Source organism: Haematobia irritans, chromosome 5 (assembly GCF_050003625.1).
Source record: "Haematobia irritans isolate KBUSLIRL chromosome 5, ASM5000362v1, whole genome shotgun sequence".
Lineage (NCBI taxonomy): Eukaryota > Metazoa > Arthropoda > Insecta > Diptera > Muscidae > Haematobia > Haematobia irritans.
In genome coordinates this window covers 165815855-165830850 of record NC_134401.1, presented here as the reverse complement: position 1 = coordinate 165830850, position 14996 = coordinate 165815855, and the positions used below count along the sequence as shown (strand labels likewise).

The 14996-nt window shown below is 26.7% G+C and overlaps 1 protein-coding gene across 7 annotated transcripts in view; it reads right to left on the bottom strand.

The window, feature by feature from the left end:
• Positions 1-14996, bottom strand: part of M7BP (Myosin-7a binding protein) — a 229492-nt gene that overhangs the window by 156714 nt on the left and 57782 nt on the right. The window contains exon 1 of one of the 7 annotated variants that reach the window (XM_075311232.1): positions 8215-8340. The exons of the other annotated variants lie outside the window; for them this stretch is intronic. The gene's annotated coding sequence lies outside the window, so the exon portion shown is untranslated. Of the gene's footprint in view, positions 1-8214; positions 8341-14996 lie in introns of those variants that run through there. 7 annotated transcript variants of the gene reach the window in all.

The following is a 14996-nucleotide window of genomic DNA, read 5'->3' as shown; positions in this document are numbered from 1 at the left end:
TTTTCAAATTTTCAAACTTTCGAAAACTCAAAAGCCGACTTTTTCCAAATTTTCGACTTTTTTTGAAAACGTCGAAAATTCGAAAAGTAGACTTTTCCAAATACTCAAAAAGTTGAAAGATTGAAAAATGTCGAAAATTCGACATTTCCCCATTTTTTGATTTTTTTCTAAATTTGAAATATTCCCAAATTTTCGACTTTTTCTAAATTTTTAAAACAGCGAAAAGTAAACTTTTCAAAATGTTGAATGGTTTGAAAAATCGGCTTTTTCAAATTTCGAAAATTCAAAAAGTCTCTTATGAATGTGTGCTACCCGATTCTGTGATTATATTAATGCCAATTTTAATTTTATTTAAAAAATCGAAAGGTTGATTTGAAAACGTTGAAGATTCAAAAAGTCAACTTTTCCAAAATCTCAAAAAATTGAAAGATTAAAAAATCGACTTTTCCAAATTTTCAAACTTTCGAAAACTCAAAAGCCGACTTTTTCCAAATTTTCGACTTTTTTTGAAAACATCGAAAATTCGAAAAGTAGACTTTTCCAAATACTCAAAAAGTTGAAAGATTGAAAAATGTCGAAAATTCGACATTTCCCATTTTTTTGATTTTTTCATAAATTTTAAATATTCCCAAATTTTCGACTTTTTCTAAATTTTGAAAACAGCGAATAATAAACTTTTCAAAATTTTCAAAATGTTGAATGGTTTGAAAAATAGGCTTTTTCAAATTTCGAAAATTCAAAAAGTCGGCATTCCAAAATTTCGACTTTTATTTTAATTTTGAAAATGTCGCAAAGTCAACTCTTCCAAATTCTCAAAAGTTGGAAAGATTGGAAAATCGAATTTTTAAAATGTCGAAAAGTCAACTTTTCCCAATTTTTTTAAAAACAGTGAAAATGCGAATAGCGAAATGCGAAAAATCATATTTCCGAAATTTCGAAAAGTCGACCTTTGCCAAATTTTCGCCTTTTTTGCTAAATTTTAAAACAGCGAAAATTCAACTATTCCAAAATCTCAAAAAGTTAAAATGTTTGGAAAATTTTTCAAATTTTCGAAAACTCAAAAAGTCGACTTTTCCCAAATTTTCGAATTTATTCTAAATTTTGAAAATGTCGAAAATTCGAAAAGCCAACTTTTCCAAATTCTTAAAAGTTTGAAAGGTTGGAAAATCGAATTTTCCAATTTTCAAAATGTCGAAAAGTCAACTTTTCCCAAATTTTTTACTTTTTCGAAAATTTTAAAAACAGCGAAAAATCATATTTCCGAAATTTCGTCGACCTTTGCCAAATTTTCGACTTTTTTTCTAAATTTTAAAACAGCGAAAATTCAACTATTCCAAAATCTCAAAAAGTCGACTTTTTCCAAATTTTCGAATTTATTCTAAATTTTGAAAACGTAGAAGATTTGAAAAGTCCAAATTTCAAATTCTCAAAAAGTTGAAAAGTCGACTCTTCTGAATTTTCAAAATGTCGAAAAGTCGACTTTTCCCAAATTTTCGACTAAATTTTGAAAACAGCAAAAATGTGATCCTTTCCAAATTTTCAAAACTTCGAAAAGTCGACTTTTTTCTAAATTTTGAAAAGAGAGAAAATTCAACTTTTCGAAATTCTCAACTTTTCGAAATTTTCAAAATTTTTCAAAAAATGTCGATTTTTTCCAGTTTTCAAAAAGTCGAAAAATCCAAAAGTCGATCTTTCCAAATTTTGAACAGTTGAAAAAAAATTTTTTTTTGTTTTAAATATCGGAAATTCGAAAGGTGTACTTTTCCGAAAATGTCGATCTTTATTTTAAATTTTGAACATGTCTAACATAAAATTCGAAAAGCTGAAAGTCTCTTCCAAATTTTCAAAAGCTGAAAGTCGAATCTTCCAAATTTTCAAAATGCCGAAAAGTGTACTTTTTCCAAAATTTCGACGCTTTTTTATAAATGTTGAAAATGTCGAAAATTCGTAAAGTCATCTTTTCCAAATTCTCAAAAAGTTGGAAGGTTCAAAAATCGACTCTTCCAAAATTTCAAAATGTCGAAAGTCGGCTTTTCCCAAATTTCCGACTTTTTTCTATAATTTCAATGTTTCGAAAGGTCGACTTTTTCCAGTTTTCAAAAAGTCGAAAAATCCGAATTTTGTGATTTCTTTGTGATTCTTATTATAATTCCGACATTTTGACGAACTGTTAAAAACTTTTCTATAAACTGTCGAAAAAATTCAAAAATCAACTTTTGCAAATTTTGAAAAATTAAAAGATCAAAAAGTCGAATTTTTGCTTCTGATCACAAACTCAAATTAAAATCTTCCGAAATTATAACGAAAATTCGAATTCTTTAAAAATTTTCTAAAATAGTGGTCCACAATGTAGGAAGTCATACGCCCAAAAACAAAAATACTTTCCTCCGGAACGAAATTTTGTCATTGAGCTAAACATATAATAGGGAAGCCACTCATTGATAAGAGAGAAGTTCACCACCTCTGGCATCCCTACACTCGAAGAAGAGTGGAACGAAATTAAAGACAAAAGAAGTTTTCATTTGACACTAAAACAATCTTGTCCTAAATTCAGATTTATTTACTCTCATCGAAAATAATTTGGAACAAAGAAGTACTTCGGTTATCTAAAATTTCGTTCCGGAGGAAGGTATTTTTTCTTTGGATGTATGGATTGAATAGTCTAAGTGAACTTGAAATAATGGGCTTTCACTATACCTAACCTCACCTATGACAAGCGTTTCATCGATTGTCTCTAATTTTCCTTATTTTCTTTTAAAGGAAATTTTTTATCTTAAAAAAAACAAAAAACAATTATTTCGTTTTTCAGAAAAGCCAACACTAACTCACTGTGATTTTAAATATCTTAAATTTCGATTTTCCCTACGAGTACTTTTTTTCAAAATTCTTAGTGTATTTTTTTATATATGTTAAGAATTTCACAAATTCTCGTTCTTATCTAAGGTCCATAATCAAGGCTGATTGTAGTTTTTAGTTTGTTCGCTTGTCATGAGATTTATTCCGATTACTTTAGTAAGCAAATCTTATCTTTTCTTTTGTTAAAAAAAATTCCTGACTTCTGGGCTTGATGTATATATGTGTTCGCTGGTATTAATTGCCTGTTATAATGTCTAAAGAGTTGGTCAATTAATTTGGACTATGGTCATTGAGGTTGGAAGAATTTATTTTAAATTAGATAGAGCCAAAAATTGGGAAGAACCGAATATGATAGGCAATACCAAAGCGACTCGGTTAGTTCACTATCTGTGGTACCAAAATGAACTGACCAGTCTTAGTGGGCCTAACAAAAAAACGACCCCATACCTAACCCGATTGCCTTAACAGTTCATACCATTGTAATCTAAACTACCACTATAGTTGTGGGTCATTGTTAAATAAATTCGATTTAAATATTGTAGGAACAATAGAAATTGAGAATTGAGAAATAAAATGTTTGCAGTATGTTATTTCTATAAAAAAATTTTACAAAATTTTATTTTTATAGAAAATTTTGTAAAAATTTTATTTTTATAGAAAATTTTGTAAAAATTTTATTTTTATAGAAAATTTTGTAAAAATTTTATTTTTATAGAAAATTTTTGCAAACTTTTATTTCTATAGAAAATTTTATTTTTTAGAAAATTCTGTCAAAATTTTATTTTTATAGAAAATATTGTCAAAATTTTATTTTTATAGAAAATATTGTCAAAATTTTATTTTTATAGAACATTTTTGCAAAATTTTATTTCTATAGACAATTTTTGCAAAATTTTATTTCCATAGAAAATTTTTGCAAAATTTTATTTCTATACAAAATTTCTTCAAAATTTTATTGCTATAGAATATTTTTACAAAATTTTATTTTTATAGAAAATTTTGTAAAAATTTTATTTTTATAGAAAATTTTGTAAAAATTTTATTTGTATAGAAAATTTTTGAAAACTTTTATTTCTATAGAAAATTTTGTCAAAATTTTATTTTTATAGAAAATATTGTCAAAATTTTATTTTTATAGAAAATATTGTCAAAATTTTATTTTTATAGAAAATATTGTCAAAATTTTATTTTTATAGAACATTTTTGCAAAATTTTATTTCTATAGAAAATTTTTGCAAACTTTTATTTCTATAGAAAATTTTTACAAATTTTTTTTCTATAGAAAATTTTGTCAAAATTTTATTTTTATAGAAAATTTTTACAAAATTTTATTTCTATAGAAAATTTTTGCAAAATTTTATTTCTATAGAAAATTTTTGCAAAATTTTATTTCTATAGAAAATGTAGTCAAAATTTTATTTTATTTTGAAACAAAATGTAAATCCTATTTATATATGAGATTTTCTTGTCACTGCTACCTTGTATGAAGAAACATTTTGGAATTGAAATCATACCACCACTATCCACCCACACATACAATATCCAATCATTTGCTTTTTAGTCATTTGCAATTCACTCAAGCAAACAAATAAAATCACGCATGCAATAGATTCGTATTATTTTTATTATTTCGTGCTGCGAAAATATTGACCCATTTTTCCTAGACGAATGAGACTAAAACACAACAAAAAAAAAATCACAACTAAAGAAAACGACCAAATTGGTTAAGTAAATATAAACAAACCTTATTCAATAACTAACTTAAGTTTGGTGGGAATTTTATTTTTTTTCGTTGCTAATTCTTATGTAACTTCTTAATGAAGTCAGCAAATAAAAGGTATTTTTTTTTCAAAGTTATTCGTTTTTTTGTTTTGATTTGTGTTTTATTATGCCCATTGTTTTGTGTCGTTTAATTTCTATAGAGTGGTCTGTTTATTTTGTTCGGCTTATCTATCACACCTGCAGTTGTTTTTTAATTGCGATATTTGCAATCAATCAACCCAAATCAACACCCTGCCTAAGACATTTATCACATACGTTATGGTATGCCATGAAGACCGATTACAAATCAAGTATTTAGTGGAAAAAACATTCTTTAGCAAGAAAGAAACATTCTTTCGGAATTTTTTTAAAATTTTTAATTTACGAATGTCTTAAAGACAGTAATGAATTGGATATTTATTGGGAATTTTTATGAAATTTTATTATCACTTTTTTATTATCATTTTCTTCAGTCAACTTTTGCCCACTTGGCGATACTATTGTGTCAATTTTTAAGATGATTGGACTTAAACTTCGACCTGGACTTTGACTACAAAACTGTGATAACTGACTAGAACGACTCAGAGGCTGACCCTGATCAATATTGCCAAATAGACCCATGGCTATCTCTAAAACTGTATTTAAAAAAAATTGCAAAATTTTATTTGTATAGAAAATTTTAGCACATTTTATTTCATTAAAAAATTTTTGCAAAATTTTATTTCTATAGAAAATTTTTGCAAAATTTTATTTCTTTAGAAAATTGTTGCAAAATTTTATTTCTTTAGAAAATTTTGTCAAAATTTTATTTCTATAGAAAATTTTGTCAAAATTTTATTTCTATAGAAAATCTTGTCAAAATTTTATTTCTGTGGAAAATTTTGTCACAATTTTATTTCTATACAAAATTTTGCCAAAATTTTATTTATATAGAAAATTTTTGCAAAATTTTATTTCTATAGAAAATTTTGCCAAATTTTTTATTCTATAGAAAATTTCGTCAAACTTATATTTATAGAGAAAATTTTGTCAAAATTTTATTTCTATAGAAAATTTTGTCAAAATTTTATTTCTATAGAAAATTTTGTCAAAATTTTATTTCTATACAAAATTTTGCCAAAATTTTATTTATATAGAAAATTTTTGCAAAATTTTATTTCTATAGAAAATTTTGTCAAAATTTAATTTCTGTAAAAATTTTTGTTTCTATAGAAAATTTTATCAAAATTGTATTTCCATAGAAAATTTTGTCAAAATTATTATTCCTATAGAAAATTTTTGCAAAATTTTATTGCTATAGAAAATTTTTGAAAAATTTTACGTCTGTAGGAAATTTTGTCAAAATTTTATTTCTATAGAAAATTTTGCCAAAATGTTATTTCTATAGAAAAATTTACCAACATTTTATTTCTTTAGAAAATTTTGTCAAAAATGCATTTTTTTTGGAAATTTTATTTATTTAGAAAATTTGGCAAAATTTTATTTCTATAGACATAGGAAATTTTGTCAAAATTTTATTTCTATAGAAAATTTTGGCAAAATTTTTGCAAAATTTTATTTTTATAGAAAATTTCGTCAAAATTTTATTTCTATAGAAAATTTTTGCAAAATTTTATTTCTTTAGAAAATTTTTGCAAAATTTTATTTCCTTAGAGAATTTTATCAAAATTTTATTTCTATAGAAAATTTTGTCAAAATTTTATTTCTATAGAAAATTTTTGCAAAATTTTATTTCTATAGAAAATGTTGTCAACATTTTATTTCTTTAGAAAATTTTGTCAAAATTTTATTTCTATGGAAAATTTTGTCAAATTTTTTTTTCTATAGAAAATTTTGTCAAAATTTTATTTCTATAGAAAATGTTGCCAAAATTTTATTTCTATAGAAAATTTTTGCAAAATTTTACTTCTATAGAAAATTTTTGCAAAATTTTACTTCTATAGAAAATTATTGCACAATTTTATTGACAAAAAATTTTTTGCAAATTTGTATACCCTGCGCCACACTGTGGAACAGGGTATTATAAGTTAGTGCATATGTTTGCAGCACCCAAAAGGAGACGAGATAGACACATGGTATCTTTGGCAAAAATGCTCAGGGGGGGCTCCTGAGTCGATATAGCCATGTCCGTCTGTCCGTGAACACATTTTGTAATCAAAGTCTAGGTCGCAGTTTTAGTCCAATTGACCTCAAATTTGGCACAAGCATGTGTTTTGGCTCAGAATAGAACCCTATTGATTTTGGAAGAAATCGGTTCAGATTTAGATATAGCTCCCATTTATATCTTTCGCCCGATATGGACTAATACGGTCCCAGAAGCCAGAGTTTTACCCCAAATTTGGTTGAAATTTTGCACTAGGAGTACAATTAGTAGTGTAGTCAAGTGTGCCAAATTTTATTGAAATCGGTTCAGATTTAGATATAGCTCCCATATATATCGTTCGCCCGATTTACATTCATATGACCACAGTGACCAATATTTTACTCCGATTTAATTGAAATTTTGCACAGAGAGTAGAATTAGCATTGTAGCTATGCGTGCCAAATTTGGTTGAAATCGGTTCAGATTTAGATATAGCTCCCATATATAGCTTTCGCCCGATTTACACTCATATGACCACAGAGGCCAATTTTTTGCTCCGATTTAGTTGAAATTTTGCACAGGGAGTAGAATTAGCATTGTAGCTATGCGTACCAAATTTGGTTGAAATCGGTTCAGATTTAGATATAGCTCCCATATATAAATTTTATTTACAAAAAAAAAAAATTTGCAAATTTTTATTTCTATGTTGTCAAAATTTTAATTTATAGACTATTTTATCAACATTTTATTTCTATAGAATATTTTGTCAAAATCTTATTTCTATGGCATATTTGTCAAAATTTTAAATCTATAAATAAAATTATTTCTATAGAAAATTGTATTTCTAAAGAAAATTTTGTCAAAATTTTCTATAGAAAATTTTATTTCTAAAGAAAATTTTGTCAAAATTTTATTTCTATAGAAAATTTTTGCAAAATTTTATTTCTATAGAAAATTTTGCCAAAATGTTATTTCTATAGAAAATGTTTGCAAAATTTTATTTCTATAGCACTAGTGGCCAATTTACTAGCACATTTTGATACTATTTTAATACAATTATATGTGAAAAGGTATTTGCATAGAAAACTTTTGAACATAAAAAACGATTCGGGTAGGTGGGGTAAATAAATGAGGGAGTTAATTATGCCTAAATGTTAACAGATATCCGAAGTTTTTTTTTGGGAGATTTGTCTCTTTTTAACGGTGGATATTTTCTAATCTAATTTCACTTGATCGCATATTTTCATGGTCTTGAGGCACATGTATTTATAAATATAAACCAACAATTGCTTTAAGCACATGATATTTGCATTATGTTTCAATTCCAAAACGTTCCACAATGAAAATTGTTTATAAAACCAAGGTTAATTAACACTAATTAATTAATTCTATATATTTCCGTAAAAGTAAACGAATTTCTATAATTTGGCCATATTCTCGCTATTATTTATTTTGTTTTTCACTTTTTTTTTGGGGGGGCTAATTGAGAAAACGTGATTTGGTTATTTTAATACCGTTTATGACACTCTCGAATCACTTGGTCGTTGACATTGAACTACGCACACGATACGACCTCCGGAGTAACGTCGTCGATTGATGTTACGCGTTTGATACTAAACTCCTCAAAGTTTTAGCCGTAATGCAATACCTTTAGCATGAAGCGGGTGAGAGAGTGTCTGTGAGTGTGTGTGTACGTATAGGGTCTGCTGTCTTTCGTACCAACTTTAATTATAACAATTTTGTTTGATGATGATAAGCTGGGGACGGTTATGGAAGGCGTTATCGTCACCCCCAAACACCGATGTTTTTCCGTAGATTGATAAATAAACAAAATGCCATATAGAAATAGAACTAAGCAAAAAGTTTGAAAAATATTATATTATTCTTAATTCACAGATAAGTGTGAAGTTCTTGGCAAATGAGTTAAACACACCGTGAGAGAGAGGGCTTTTCCCGACAAAAGCTTTTATTTTCTTCTTAAGCACTTTTACGAACGAAATTAAGTTACAAAACTATAACGGTTTTCATAAAAATTTAAAAATATAAATATTTTTTATATAATTTTTTATTTTTATTTGTGTTTAATAAAATTTCTGTGCGTTGCGTGTTTATCACAAATACGAAACGAAATCAATTGAAGGAAGTAGCAGGCCGATTTTTCCATTCCAACATTGCATGTTTGTTTTCACTAAGTCTTCTTTTGACCCTAACCCATCGGAAATCTCAATCACAAAAGCGAACAGAAGAAAATCGCAAACAACAAATGTAAGGAAAGAAGAACTATAAGATACAGTCGTCATTTACTAGGCGACACATTTAAGCTGAAATATTAGACATTAATAGGACAGGTAGTGGTGCTTGCATAGATTTTAGAAGACTGTTGGAAATCATGTAAGGTTTCACGGGAAATCAAAAACAAACAAAAAAAAACTAAAACATTACATATGGGTTTTAGACAGCATATAATGGGATCTATTTCAAATCCATGAAATACACAGGGAAATTTTTCTCTGGACTAAAAACTTCTACACTCAAAAAATAAAAAAAAACATTGAAACCAGCACGAAGGATTAATTTTAGAAGGTTAATTGTAGAAAAAAATTAACTAAACTATATTATAAACTCCTTTATCATAAAACTAAGTAAATATTTTTTGAAAAAATCAAGAAAACTTGGAGTCATTCCAAGTGTACAAGTTTAATAGGACCACCCCATAGACAGGACAACTTCTTAAGAAAAAGAAAAGGCTTTTGCAATATGTTAAACAATAAATTATTCTGATAATTTTATTTCAATAAATACAATAATGCTTTAATACCAAGAAAGTATAAAAATTAATAAATTATATTAAAATAAAAAAAAACAAATTGAGAGAAACCGGAACATCGCTACCAGACTTGTGATATGTCTGTCATTGGCAACTTGCACCAATTTCCCGTAAGGTCTTTATACGTTATTTGTGTATAAATTTCTCCTTTTTATTAGTCCACCTAACTAAAGTACACAAAAAATTATTAAAGTTAAGGAAACTTACTCACATTTGAAAAATATTAACTAAAATATAATAATTTCCATAAACCTAAATAGAGTTAAATTCCTGTCTTTGTTTTTTCGCAATTTACGAAAATTAAAAAAGGTAAAAACTAGTTCTCCCCCTAGCAGAGGATTATACTCTAATTTAAATTTAATTTAAATTGAATCTAAATTGAGTTAAATTCCTGCCTTAGTTTTTTAGTGTAAAATGCGAAAATTAAAAAAAGGAAACTTCCTTAGCAGAGGATTATACTCTAATTTAATTTAATTAAAATTTGTTTCAATATAAATTTTATTTTAATTTCATTTTTAAATTTAGTTTTAATTTTGTTTTTAATATTAATATTAATTTTAAATTTTTTAATTGGAATTTTAATTTTGGTTTTATCTTTAATGTGGATCTTAACTTAACTTAACTTTAATTTAATTTTTTATTTTAATTTTAAATTTTGTTTTAATTCTTTTAATAATTTCCATGGACCAAAATAGATTGAAATTCACTGTCCCATAGAGTTTAATTCCTGCTTTTGTTTTTTAAAGTAAAGGAATTAAATTTTATTTAAATTTTAATATTAATATTAATTTTAATATTAGTATTATATTTTTTGGTTTTAAATTTAATTTTAATTTTATTTTTGATTTTAATTTTAATTGGGATCTTAATTTTAAATATATTTTTTATTTATTTAGTTTTTTATTTGATTATTTTTTCTATTAGTTTACTTAACTAACGTACACAAAAAATTTTTAAAGTTAAGGAAACTCACTAATATTTGAAAAATATTAACTAAAACATAATAATTTCCATGAACCTAAATTGAGTTAAATTCCTGCCTTTATTTTTTAGTGTAAAATGCGAAAATTAAAAAAGGGAAACTTTCCTTAGCAGAGGATTATACTCTAATTTAAATTTATTTTAATATAAATTTTATTTTAATTTTATTCTTAATTTTTGTTTTAATTTTGTTTTTAATATTAATTTTAATTTTAAATTTTATAATTATTTTAATTTTAATTTGAATTTTGGTTTTAACTTTAATATGGATCTTAACTTTAATTGTATTTTTTATTTAATATTTTATTTTAATTTTAAATTTTATCTTAATTTTATTAATAATTTCCATGAACAAAAAAGATTGAAGTTCACTGTCCCGTAGAGTTTAATTCCTGCCTTTGTTTTTTAAAGTAAAGGAAAAACTAGGTCTCCCCCTAGCAGATGATTTTACTCTATTTTAAATTTAATTTAATTTAATTTTAAATTTTATTATTAATTTTAATATTAGTATTATATTTTTTGGTTTTAAATTTAATTTTATTTTTGATTTTAATTTTAATTGGGATCTTAATTTTAAATATATTTTTTATTCATTTAGATTTTTATTTGATTTTATTATTTATTTTTTCTATGAGTTCACGTAACTACGTTAGTTAAATTATTAAAAAAATTATTAAAGTTAAGGAAACTTTCTCATATTTGAAAAATATTAACTAAAACATAATAATGTCCATAAACCTAAATAGAGTTTACTTCCTGTCTTTGTTTTTTAGTGTAAATTGTAAAAATTAAAAAAAGGAAGGAAAACTAAAAAAAGAGGGAGAACTAGCCCCCTAGCAGAGGATTATACTCTAATTTAAATTTAATTTATGTTAATTTAAATTTTATTTTTATTTTTAGTTTTAGTTTTAATTTAAATTTTGGTTTTAATTTTAATTTTGATTTTAATTTTAATTTTATTATTTATTTATTTTTTTTAAATTTAAATTTTTATTTTAATTTTATTATTCATGGAAATGAACCAAAATAGAGTGAAATTCACTACGTTAGAGGGTTCATTTTTGAGTGTAAATTAAACAAAAAATGAAAAAAAAAAATAGTATTCATCCTACTTTTAATTTTTATATTTTATTTGTAATTGTAGTTTTACTTTGAATTTAAAATGTTAGAATTATTTTGACTTTAAATTTTAGAATTATTTTAATTTTAATTTGGATCTTAATTTTAGTTTTATTTTTTATTTTTTAATTTTTAATTTTTATTTTAATATTCATTATACCCACCACCGTATAATGGTGACGGGGGTATAATAAGTTTGTCATTCCGTTTGTAACACATCGAAATATCGATTTCCGACTATATCAGGGAGAAATTCTAAGACGATATAACGATGTCCGTCTGTCTGTCTGTTGTAATCACGCTACAGTCTTCAATAATGAACCAATCGTGCTTAAATTTTGCACAAACTCGTCTTTTGTCTGCAGGCAAGTCAAGTTCGAAGATGGGCTATATCGGTCCAGGTTTTGATATAGTCCCCATATAAACCGACCTCCCGATTTGGGGTCTTGGGCTTATAGAAATCGTAGTTTTTATCCAATTTGCCTGAAATTTGAAATCTAGAGGTATGTTTGTGCCAAAAATGGTGAGTATCGGTCCATGTTTTGGTATAGCCCCCATATAGACCGATCTCCCGATTTTACTTCTTGAGCTTATAGAAACCGCAGTTTTTATTCAATTTACCTGAAATTGGAAATCAAGAGGTATTGTAGGACCACAAATACGTGTGCCAAACAATTGTGAGTATCGGTCCATATTTTGGTATAGCCTCCATATAGACCGATCTCCCGATTTTACTTCTTGGGCTTATAGAAACCGCAGTTTTTATTCAATTTACCTGAAATTGGAAATCTAGAGGTATTGTAGGACCACAAATACGTGTGCCAAAAATTGTGAGTATAGGTCCATGTTTTGGTATGGTCCCCATATAAAACGACCTCCCGATTTGGGGTCTTGGGCTTATAGAAACCGTAGTTTTTATCTAATTTGTCTGAAATTGGAAATCTGGAGGTATTTTGGGACCATAAAGAGGTGTGCCGAAAATGGTGAGTATCGGTCCATATTTTAATATTGCCCCCATAAGAACGATCTCCCGATTTAACTCCTTGGTTTCTAGAAACCGTAGTGTGCCAAAAATTGTGAGTATCGGTCCATGTTTTGGTATAGCCCCCATATAGACCGATTTCCTGATATTACTTCTTGGGCTTCTAGAATCCGAAGTTTTTATCCTATTTGCCTGAAACTGGAAATCTAGAGGTATTTTCGGGTCATAAAGAGGTGTGCCGAAAACGGTGAGTATCGGTCCATATTTTAATATTGCCCCCATAAGAACGATCTCCCGATTTAACTCCTTGGATTTCTAGAAACCGTATTGTGCCAAAAATTGTGAGTATCGGTCCATGTTTTGGTATGGTCCCCATATAAAATGACCTCCCGATTTGGGGTCTTGGACTTATAGAAACCGTAGTTTTTATCCAATTTGTCTGAAGTTGGAAATCTAGAGGTATTTTAGGACCATAAAGAGGTGTGCCGAAAATGATGAGTATCGGTCCATATTTTGGTATAGCCCCCATATAGACCGATTTCCGATTTTACTTCTTGGGCTTCTAGAATCCGAAGTTTTTATCCTATTTGCCTGAAATTGGAAATCTAGAGGTATTTTCGGGTCATAAAGAGGTGTGCCGAAAACGGTGAGTATCGATCTATATTTTAGTATAGCCCCCATAAGAACGATCTCCCGATTTAACTCCTTGGGTTTCTAGAAGCCGTAGTTTTTATCTGAAATTAAATAAATTTAATTTTAATTCTAATAATAATTTAAATTTAATTATAGTTTTATTTTTGGTTTTAATTTTAATTTGCATTTTATTTTTTTTATTATTTTTTAATTTTTATTTAAAATCAAATTTTATTTTTACATTTAATTTTAGTTTTACTTTCAATTTTAATTTCGAATAAATTTTGTAAATGTTTACATTTCTAAACATTTCACTATTATCTGTAATTAATTTTCACTAAAAGTTTTTTTCTTTGTAACTTTTTCGGTGTCGTCTTTCAAACACCCAAAACGCATGATATGCATGTAAATGTAGAAAATTCAATAGTTGTTTTATAGTCGTCTGGGGTTTATATTATCTCTCCACCCTTTCGTAGCTTTTATTGCATTTGAAATTCTTGGCATTTGTAAAAATGAGAACAAGAGAAAATTGTCTGAGATTAGTTAGGCATATTTCACCATGTAAATAGTAAATAATCTAAATACACACTGGAAAACAAATTGGAATCGGAATACTTTGTCAATATAGCCATATATCCCCCATAACTAACGCCCATACCGTGCATTCAGACACGTATCTCTCATCCTCGTTAATCGTAAAACGTGCAGAAAGAAAGTTTCACCGATAAGAATGATGTAGACAACAAGTGGATCATGAAAGTTATGACGCTTATGAAATGAATTCTCATCTAGAAGTTTGTATTGTACTGTAAGCTAATAAAAATAAAACTCAGACGAAAACGATGCCATATGGGTTTATTTGGAAAAATGTTAAAAAACGCGAAATAAGAAGTAAATGATAGCAGCAATATATTTGAAAAATTGGCTGTTATTTAAAATAATTTGAGTGTTTTGGAGTTGGAGAATCCTTTCAAGACCATATCTATGGAAAAAAAATAGATTGTGCTCATTATCCACCGCTATTGTGAATTAATATGTATTACAACAGCTCTCTGGGGTACCACATATGTTATACATGTATGTATGTATGGATTCTCTATTATGGGCGCCTCATGTAAATGGAGAGTAATTTATTGTTACACCTATACATATATTTGGCTAATATAATTTTCATATCTTATAATTTCATCACACTCTGTGTAGGCTCCATAGCTATAAGTATCATTCTCTTATCCAAACTATTACCATATTTTTTTAATTGATATGACATTGACAAGAAGAGAGTGTAACTCACTCTCTTATGCCAATATCTCTCAAACTGTATTCTACATACCATAATAACAAACTCAAACACCAAAACGACTAACCACAACTGTCATTCTATAGTGTCATAATAGAAACGCATGCAAAAATATTTTGAAAAAAACAATAAAACGATTTTCGTTGGTTTTTTCTCTAATTCCGAAATATAAAAGGCAACCCTTGTATCAGGCTAATGTGTATAGTATTTTTACACAAAAAACAATGCTTTTGAATTATGTTCAATTCAAAAATCTCAACAAAATTTTAATATTTCAATGTTCAGTTTCCAATGTCTATTAAACTGTTAACATACTACTCATAATGGTGCTTCATAGAGTGCTCGTTCGTGTTATGTATATGGAGTTTATATTCCGACATAATTGGATGATAGATTTGACATCTCATACTAGGGGTATCTGGCTATAATAGCTGTGCTGCAAGTGTAGCCATGG